Source organism: Eurosta solidaginis, chromosome X (assembly GCF_040869045.1).
Source record: "Eurosta solidaginis isolate ZX-2024a chromosome X, ASM4086904v1, whole genome shotgun sequence".
In the NCBI taxonomy this organism is placed as follows: domain Eukaryota; kingdom Metazoa; phylum Arthropoda; class Insecta; order Diptera; family Tephritidae; genus Eurosta; species Eurosta solidaginis.
In genome coordinates, this window is record NC_090324.1 from 90517905 (window position 1) to 90528167 (window position 10263).

The window sequence follows — 10263 nt, forward strand, 5'->3', positions numbered from 1 at the left end:
CTTCTTGTTTTAAATGTAAGGTGGTGTTGCAACAATACCATCTACAGCTCACAAAATTATATGAAAGATTTTATAAAATAAAATAATAAACCGTCTTAAATCGCGTAATTTTATGACGATTTGTCGTGCAATCACATATTGACTCTTGGTTTATAAACTTTATTGGCGCTAACCGCTGTCAAGTTAATTAAATATGTTGACTATTTGCTCTCGGCAAATAAGTATTTTTTGTGTGAGAAGTGCATGGCCGAGGGTCGGGCATCTCTTCGCCCGCCTGCATCCCCCGCTGCATCGCATGACCGTCCACTTGAAAGTTCTTCATTAAACACAAACAATACAAACAATATAAAAAATGTGAAAATCAGTGTGAACAATCAATCGATGGTTTGCATTCAGAAGACGCTTCTTTCGTGATGACAACAAAAAGTTATCACAAAAGTTTGATGCTTTATGTGCCGAATTTAAATTGTTGTCTACAAACTTACAAGACAGAGATGCTGTTATAACTTCTAAGTCGGAAATAGTAGATTTGAGTAAGGCTGTAATCGATTTGCTTAAGCTGGTTTCGGACAATGCTATGGAGGTTCCATGTAGGAACCTATAAAAATTGTTCCCGCACACTCACGGCTCGCACTACACTGGCACTTACCTAGTTTGGTCTAGTTTTATTTTCCAAAATTCAAAAAAAGTAATTAAAATTGTGTTTCTTTTAGTATGTATTTAAAATCTGTATTTATATTTTTAATATTTATAAACTTTTAGTTTTTATACTCAGTTGAGCAGAGCTCACAGAGTATATTAACATTGATTGGATAACGGTTGGTTGTACAGGTATAAAGGAATCGAGATAGATATAGACTTCCATATATCAAAATCATCAGTATCGAAAAAAAATTCGATTGAGCCATGTCCGTCCGTCCGTCCGTCCCTCCGTCCGTCCGTCTGTCCGTTAACACGATAACTTGAATAAATTTTGAGATATCTTGATGAAATTTTGTATGTAGGTTCTTGGGCACTCATCTCAGATCGCTATCGGACTATAACCACGCCCACTTTTTCGATATCGAAAATTTCGAAAAACCGAAAAAGTGCGATAATTCATTACCAATTATGGGTTAAGCGATGAAACTTGGTAGATAAGTTGAACTTATGACGCATAATAGAAAACTAGTAAAGTTTGGGAAAATGGGCGTGGCACCGCCCACTTTTAAAAGAAGGTAATTTAGAAGTTTTGCAAGCTGTAATTTGGCAGTCGTTGAAGATATCATGATGAAATTTGGCAGGAACGTTACCCTTATTACTATATGTCTGCTTAATAAAAATTAGCAAAATCGGAGAACGACCACGCCCACTTTTTTAAAAAAAATTTTTTTTAAATTCAAATTTTAAAATAAAAGTTAATATCTTTACAGTATATAAGTAAATTATGTCAACATTCAACTCCAGTAATGATATGTTGCAACAAAATACAAAAATTAAAGAAAATTTCAAAATGGGCGTGGCTCCGCCCTTTTTCATTTAATTTGTCTAGGATACTTTTAATGCCATAAGTCGAACAAAAATTTACCAATCCTTGTGAAATTTGGTAGAAGCTTAGATTCTAGGACGGTAACTGTTTTCTGTGAAAAAGGGCGAACTCGGTTGAAGCCACGCCCCGTTTTTATACACAGTCGACCGTCTGTTCTTCCGCTCGGCCGTTAACACGATAACTTGAGCAAAAATCGATATATCTTTACTAAACTCAGTTCACGTACTTATCTAACTCACTTTGTATTGGTGTAAAAAATGGCCGAAATCCGACTATGACCACGCCCACTTTTTCGATATCGAAAATTACGAAAAATGAAAAAAATGCCATAATTCTATACCAAATACGAAAAAAGGGATGAAACATGGTAATTGTATTGGTCTATTGACGCAAAATATAACTTTAGAAAAAAACTTGGCAAAATGGGTGTGACACCTACCATATTAAGTAGAAGAAAATGAAAAAGTTTTGCAGGGCGAAATCAAAAGCCCTTGGAATCTTGGAAGGAATACTGTTCGTGGTATTACATATATAAATAAATTAGCGGTACCCGACAGATGATGTTCTGGATCACCCTGGTCCACATTTTGGTCGATATCTCGAAAACGCCTTCAATATACAACTAAGGCCACTCCCTTTTAAAGCCCTCATTAATACCTTTAATTTGATACCCATATCGTACAAACACATTCTAGAGTCACCCCTGGTCCACGTTTATGGCGATATATCGAAAAGGCGTCCACATATAGAACTCCTTTTTAAAATACTCATCAACACCTTTCATTTGATACCCATATCGTACAAAAAAATTCTAGAGTCACCCCTGGCCCACCTTAATGGCGATATCTCGAAAAGGCATCCACCTATAGAACTAAGGCCCACTCCCGTTTAAAATACTCATTAACACCTTTCATTTGATACCCATATCGTACAAACAAATTCTAGAGTCACCCCTGGTCCACCTTTATGGCGATATCTTGAAAAGGCGTCCACCTATAGAACTAAGGCCCACACCCTTTTAAAATACTCATTAACACCTTTCATTTGATACCCATATCGTACAAACAAATTCTAGAGTCACCCCTGGTCCACCTTTATGGCGATATCTTGAAAAGGCGTCCACCTATAGAACTAAGGCCCACGCCCTTTTAAAATACTCATTAACACCTTTCATTTGATACCCATATCGTACAAACAAATTCTAGAGTCACCCCTGGTCCACCTTTATGGCGATATCTTGAAAAGGCGTCCACCTATAGAACTAAGGCCCACTCCCTTTTAAAATACTCATTAACACCTTTCATTTGATACCCATATCGTACAAACAAATTCTAGAGTCACCTCTGGTTCACCTTTATGGCGATATCTCGAAAGGGCGTCCACATATAGAACTAAGGCCCACGCCCTCTTAAAATACTCATTAACACCTTTCATTTGATACTCATATCGTACAAACAAATTCTAGAGTCACCCCTGGTTCATCTTTATGGCGCTATCTCGAAAAGGCGTCCATCTATAGAACTTAGGCCCACGCCCTTTTAAAATACTCATTAATACCTTTTATTTGATACCCATATCGTATAAAATAAATTCTAGAGTCACCCTTGGTCCACCTTTATTGCGATATCTCGAAAAGGCGTCCACCTCTAGAACTTAGGCCCACTCCCTTTTAAAATTATCATTAACACATTTCATTTGATACCCATATCGTACAAACAAATTCTAGAGTCATGCCTGGTCCACCTTTATGGCGATATCCCTAAATGGCGTCCATCTATAGAACTATGGCCCACTTCCTGTTAAAATACTCTTTATTACCTTCCATTTGATATACATGTCATACAAACACATTCCAGGGTTACCCTAGGTTCTCTTTACAACATGGTGATTTTCCCTTACTTTGTCTCCACAGCTCTCAACTGAGTATGTAATGTTCGGTTACACCCGAACTTAGCCTTCCTTACTTGTTAATTCTACTTATAGACTTTTAGTTCTTAGTTCTACTAATAAAACTTTATTTGCACACTTTAGTTCACCAAATGCGTTTCTATTTTTTACAACTTTTTAATTATACAGTTTGTGCTTTTTGGTTGCGGGTTTAATTTTCGCGAGTGATGCGTCGGCCGGTTAACTGAACTTAACAAACTGAAAACTGCCGCTAACGCAACTCTATAGCTAGGCACCTTTTCTTTATGTTGCTTAGCAAAGAAATTCATGATGGAATCGAGCAACGGTAGTTTCAATCAATCAGAAATTCTCCGCGTTACTCGACTCCAACATTTTTAGTGATGCCAAGTACATCTGATGCAAAGTTGCATATTGCACTTTTCCAGAGGGGGAGTTGCCAGCTACAATTTAATATGTTGCAGTGAGTTAACACTATATGACACTACATCATCCCCCTTTAGAAAAGAAGAATTTGGTAAGATCATTGATTAATCTTGCCACATTCTTCTTTAGGCTTTTGTAATGGTACTCATATAATGTCGCATGTTTGCAATAATTGCGAAGTTGCAAAGTTGCCACTACGGTTAAGTGAATGCCCCATGGCAAACCGTGATGGCAAAACTATTAAAAGTCAGCTGTTTAGTTTGTTTATTGTCATTTGTAAAAAGTAAACATTTAAAAATGCCGAGAATAAGCGAAAAACTTAATATATTACAAGTAGTAACATTAAATGATTTGATGATTGTCGAATTTTTTTGTGAGGACGAAGGTAATAACTTAAATTGAATTTTGCTTCATATGAGGAAGGTTTTGTATTCTTTTGTACAAGAGAAAGGAAGAAAAGAAGATAAAATATTGGAGGAACTTCTCTTTGTTTGTGCCGTAGGCGAAGAATGCAGATACAGTGTGCCGTTTATTCAAAATAGCGTTCCAAAATATAAGAAGTTTGTAAACGAAATGTTATGCGAGCTTGATGAGAGCAGATGCAAGAAGATTACACGCGTAAGCTGGAAAACCTTCGAAGTTATTTTAAATTTAATAAGGGATGATGAGGTCTTCAACCAATCACGTTCTTGTAAACAGTTCCCTCTGGAAACACAATTTGCAATCGTATTATATCGCTTAGGCTCAAGCGGTTAAGGTGCTACTTTATCCAAGATTTCCGGTTTGTTTTGAGTTAGTGATGGTGGTATCATTCAAGTCAGTTTTCGAGATTGTTTTGCCAGTTGATTTTTAACCGTTAAATTTATCTTAAATTATGACCGAGAGAATTTTCAAAGCGCTATTAAAGTATAAAAATCGTTATCTGTTTTGGCCAAATGTCGATGAACGTAAAACGCTCGTATCAGAGACCTGGCATGAACTACCGAATTGTGTGGGATACGTCGATGGTACAGAAATTCTAATGGCAGAAAAACCTTCGCAAGACCCAGAAGCTTACTTTTCACGCAAGCATTTCTACTCTGTTAAAGTTCAAGCCGTTTGTGATAATAGGCATCAAATAAGACATTTGGTGTTAGGCTATCCAGAAAGCGTTCATGATGACCGTATTTTTAATAATAGTGAATTGTCCAATGAAGCTGATAAATTCTCGAGAGCTAACACAAAGCCAACGGACTTTCTTTAACAAAATATTCAGCCGTTATAGGATTAGAATTGAATATTGTTACGGCATGTTGAAGGAAAGGTTTGGCAGCTTAAAAAACTTGAGAATTCAAATAAAAGATGAAAATGGCATGAAAAAAGTTAACAAATAGATTATCTGGTGCGTATTTTTGCACAATCTTATGCTACAACAAGATGATCTTTTGATTACGAACTTGAGCAATCGGAGCACGATGCTGGAGAGCCATTACCAAGTGCTCAAAGTAATGAAGGGAAGCAGTGCGACGAACAATCTACGAAACGTTAAGTCATGCACACAATGAATAAAGAATTTGTACTAACACGTAAATGGTTTCTTACTTTTCCGAACTAAATTCAAATTGAACAAGCATATCCATTAATCTGTTTAATAGTCGTCGAAGGTCTATAACCCCATGTAAAAAATTGTTTATATACATTTATACAACCAAAAATATCCAGCAGAATTTTTCTTCTTATTCTTGTGTATCCCTTATTCGATTTATCTTTCCACTGAAACTCCCACTCCATTACGAGAACCCTGGAAACAACCCCGACGGCTGTACTGTATTCCATTCTGCACATTCCACCTGTAGACCTGGTAGCAAAAAACTCAGCGTTAACAACTGCAACCAGGCTCGGTGCCTCGGGGCAGCTTGAGCGCCGACCAAACGGCCATAGTAGTATAGCGTCATCAATCACAAGTCGAACAGACTACCTGATTCCCTATCATGACGGGTATTCTGACTGGACACTGCCTTCTGGCGTCACATGCCTTTAAATTAGGCTTTGTCAGTGATAGCAGATGTAGGAAGTGCGGGCTGGTGGAGGAAGCGATCGAGCACGTTCTATGCTCGTGCCCTGCACTTGCCAGGCTAAGACTTCAGCTATTACGAGCGATACAGCTGTCAGATCTAGAAGCAGCAAGCGCCTTAAGTCCTAGGAAGCTTTTAGTATTTGCCAAGAGGACGGAGTTATTTTATAACAATGGTCCTGGTTTTTGATAGGGTTTTTCAGTTTGGTCGTTAAAACAAACTTCTGGTAACACTACGGACTCATTCAGTCTATGTGAGGTCCTCATGGACCGGCCAGTTCAACCTAACCTAACCTACCTTCCCTCTCATTAAAGTTGCGCCTAAGTAAGGAAAAAGAATTGTTCAATTTCGTTGGCATTTAATTTAAAGAATAACGTTAAACACTTATAAGCTAGTTACGAATATCTACTAAAGCATCGTTCCCTCTTAATCTGTACGCAAAGCAGCAATCCTCACAAAGCCATTTTAATAGGAAACTAAAAAAAATTTGAAAAACAGTTATTTTGACAATAGATGTCAAATTATGGAGTTTCGCACCCCCAGCTTTTAATTTAATGCTAATAATTTAAATAATGCTTTACATTTTAGCAACTTATGGTTTATTAGAACTTTTCAATCTCTCGTGCTCCAATCTGATCTTTTCCATTTTGTCACGTACACGTTGCTTTGGTTCCCAATGGTGGCGCTGGCTAACTCAATACATTTGGCGGGCCGTGGTTCTCAACCAGCCATCGTGGAACGGGACGCATACTTATATTCATATCCTTCCGTTCAACCTCTTCGGATTCACTTACCCACCGCACCACAGGCATCCCACCCAACCTTGAATCGCTCGCATCATACAACCTACTCTGCGGTCACCCGAATGCCATGCTCCATACTCCCACTTACCTCCTCATTCCATCCTTACATCCTACCCCAAAAGAAATTAGCACGCCATATTACTTCTCTTTTCACTTCAATAACGCATTTTAATAAATATAATCTTAAAATCTATACACGAATGAAATAATATCTTATATCAAAAAACCAAGCTTCGTTTAGATTAGATAATTTTTTTTTCTTCAAACACTTAATTTATATATACATATACGTAAATTTGAGTGTAACACGTATGGGGTTTTTCCTCGCAAAAAAAACTTATACCTTTACACAAACATATAAAAGTGAAAATAAACATATTAAAACGATAGCATTTATGAACGTGTAAGCAGGTATATATATAATAAACATAAAAAAAATCAGAATCTTCACATAAATTAAAAGCAAATTTCGTATAAAAAAGATCTATGACAAAGATTCTTTTGGAATATATTCCTGGGTTTTTCTGTCGCCAAAATCACCAAACTCTCGTCTACTCTATTGGAGTTATACATAAAAAAAAGTTTTAAAAAACACCCTAATGCCTGCCTGAAAGAGCTCTTTTACGTGGGAATTGGGGGGCTTATTGGTGCAGGGTTTATACCCTTTCCGCAAAAAAAACAGCCTAATTAGTTGTTTTGGTATATTTTCACGACTAATAGACGCCTTACAATTTTATAAATTTTGGTTTAATACGAATATTACGTTTAAGACAAAAAATGGATAAATTTTATAGTGAGTCGGCTATACATCTATGCATCTCAATGCGAAATTCAAATTTTTTTACAATTTTAGATTTGGGATCAAAAAAGAACAAATCTTAGACTACCCTGACTCGTTTGTTAATTCCTATTTACCATAAAAAACTTTTTTTCCTATTACATTATGATGAACTTTTTGGTGACTGCTATAACGAGGTAGGTCACTCCAACGTTAGGGCAAGTGGCTAGGTGAATAGACTAATACAATTTGATGCAGGTTTCCGAGATGCAATAAAGGGATTTAAAGGTGATGAAAGTGCAATACAAAAAATATGATGGGATGCAATTACGATTTACTTGATGAAAATGTTGTATGGTTTTGATAAATTGGAGATCGAACGTGTATCGAATTTGTAGACAATGATACTGAATTTGTATAAAATGATGTTGAATTTGTTAAAAGTTGTTGAATTTGTAAAAATTGTTGAATTCGTAAAAATCGATGTTGAGGTTGCAAAAATATTGTTGCATTTGTAAAAATTGATATCGAATTTGTAGAAATTGTGGAATTCGCAAAAATTGATGAATTCGTAAAAAGTGTGATTCCCTGGCGCTTGAAAAAGGCTTCACTGGCCACTACGAGAACAAAATCACAATTAGCGCCAATTACATTTTTTTAAGGCTCCCAAAGCCGATTTGGCGTTCACGCGCCTTATGTCACACATATGTTAATATTGTAACGAATTTGCTGCAAATCCTCTTATTTGCCCTTTTGCTAGGTTCGTATCGCTAAACTGTTGAATAAATAACTCCAATATTGAATAATGGAAAAATGGCCTTTATTAAAATACTTCACAATAACACTCAAACTGTGCAACGAATAGCTTAATAACCAAACTGATAGCTCAAATGAAACTCCACTATTCAAAATAATACTGCTATTGCTCGCTAGATATCGTCTTAGTCGTAACTGCTTGACAACTCAAATCAAACTGAATTATAGCGCCTCTACATCTGTCGCCTTTTATACTCTTTGGTTTCCTCGTTCGCATCTTCTAGATGCTTCCAGAATCTACTAGTCCAGTAGCTCTCAAACTTCTCAGTTGTAACTACAATTGCACAATTTTATAGTTTTTCTCATTGCATACTTATAGGAGTATCTCAGATATATGCATGTATTTGTGCATTGACTCTCTGCTGCTCGTACACGTACATGGTACATATATGTAGACGCAGTTATTGTTTCGTTTATGTAGATACATGATGATTGAATTATTGATGTGCATTCACGTCACTGCTTAGCATCGGCTTAGAGCTGGCAGCACTCCTTAGTTTTGCTAATATTCGTAACACTGCCCTCCACCTAAGTGATCGTCCCGATCAGACTAATCTCTCGATCTAAACCCTGTTAGCATCGCCAAATGTACCACTCTTCTACTCCGTGGTTTCTCAATGCTTTGTATGCGGTAGATGGTATCACTGATCTTCTTCAAAACCTTGTACGGGCCTTCCCAACTGCACCGAAATTTGGATGGAACACCTTTCCGCCGGCGAGGGTTGTATAACAGTACCATATCTCCCGCCAAGAAACTTTTCGAATTATTGTTCTCATGGTACCTGTGTTTCATCGTACCACTCAATACCCGGTCCGTTCCTTCACACTCTGTTGTTTGGCCGATGAACTACTTCATAGAACTTGCGCTGGACGGATTTGCTTTGCATAATCAGTATCGTTCCCACGTTTCCCCCCAGTAGTGCGCTCTGGCTTGAAAGTACCCTCGCATTCTTTCTCGGAAATTCGTTGCTTCGTTTTCCTGCGTCTTTTAGGTTTTGTCAATGTCAGTGTTTCTCTCGCAGGTACTTTTGATTTTGATTTATTTGGCCCATTCGATCTATCAACCTTTGCCTTTGACTTTCGTGGTCTTTGTCGAGTCTGTTCCACCAGTACCCGATTACTGCTGAAGCCTTTTTCCAAACTAAAGTTAAGTGGTATGTCCTGGTTCTTATAGCGCATAATTTTTCTCCGCATATCGATCCTGATGTCATGGTCAACCAAGAAGTCCACTCCTAATATGACTTCATCAACGATCTCCGCCACAACGAATTTGTGTAGAACCATGACTTTTCCAATTAATACCTCACATACCACTTCGCCTTGAACTTGATTATACTCGCCTGTGACCGTACGCAACCTTCCTCCAGGTAATGACTTTACTCTCCTGTAGACCAAATCAGATCAAATCAAGGAATGAGATGCCCCCGTATCTACAGTCAGTACACGCTCTTTACCATCCACATTCCCTCTGATGGTAAGACTGCTTGATTTCCTTCCAATCTGCGACACAGATATCACAGGACATTCAATAGCCGGGGCAAGTTTTCGTTCTTTACATTTGCGTTTACGGCCACCCACATTGTTGGAACTATTAGGACCAAGATCGCAATGACGTGCAATGTGACCTGGGTTGCCGCACTTGAAACATTTAATAACTCCGGCATTCTTCTGTTGAGATCCCTTCAGTGCTTCCAAAATTGTGTCTACCCACTCTGGCCTTTCTATTTCCACACGATGAGCTTTGTACGCTGGCTTACTCAAAAGTGAGGCTGTTTCCTGAGTCAGTGCATGCGATACCGTTTCAGCAAACGTTAGTTTTGGGTTTACGTATGTAGCTCGCTTCGTTTCCACGTCCCGTATGCCATTTATAAAACTCTGGATTTTTACCCTCTCGGTGTATTCCACGGGTGCGTCCGAATTTGCGAGATGAGCCAACCTTTCAACATCCGATGC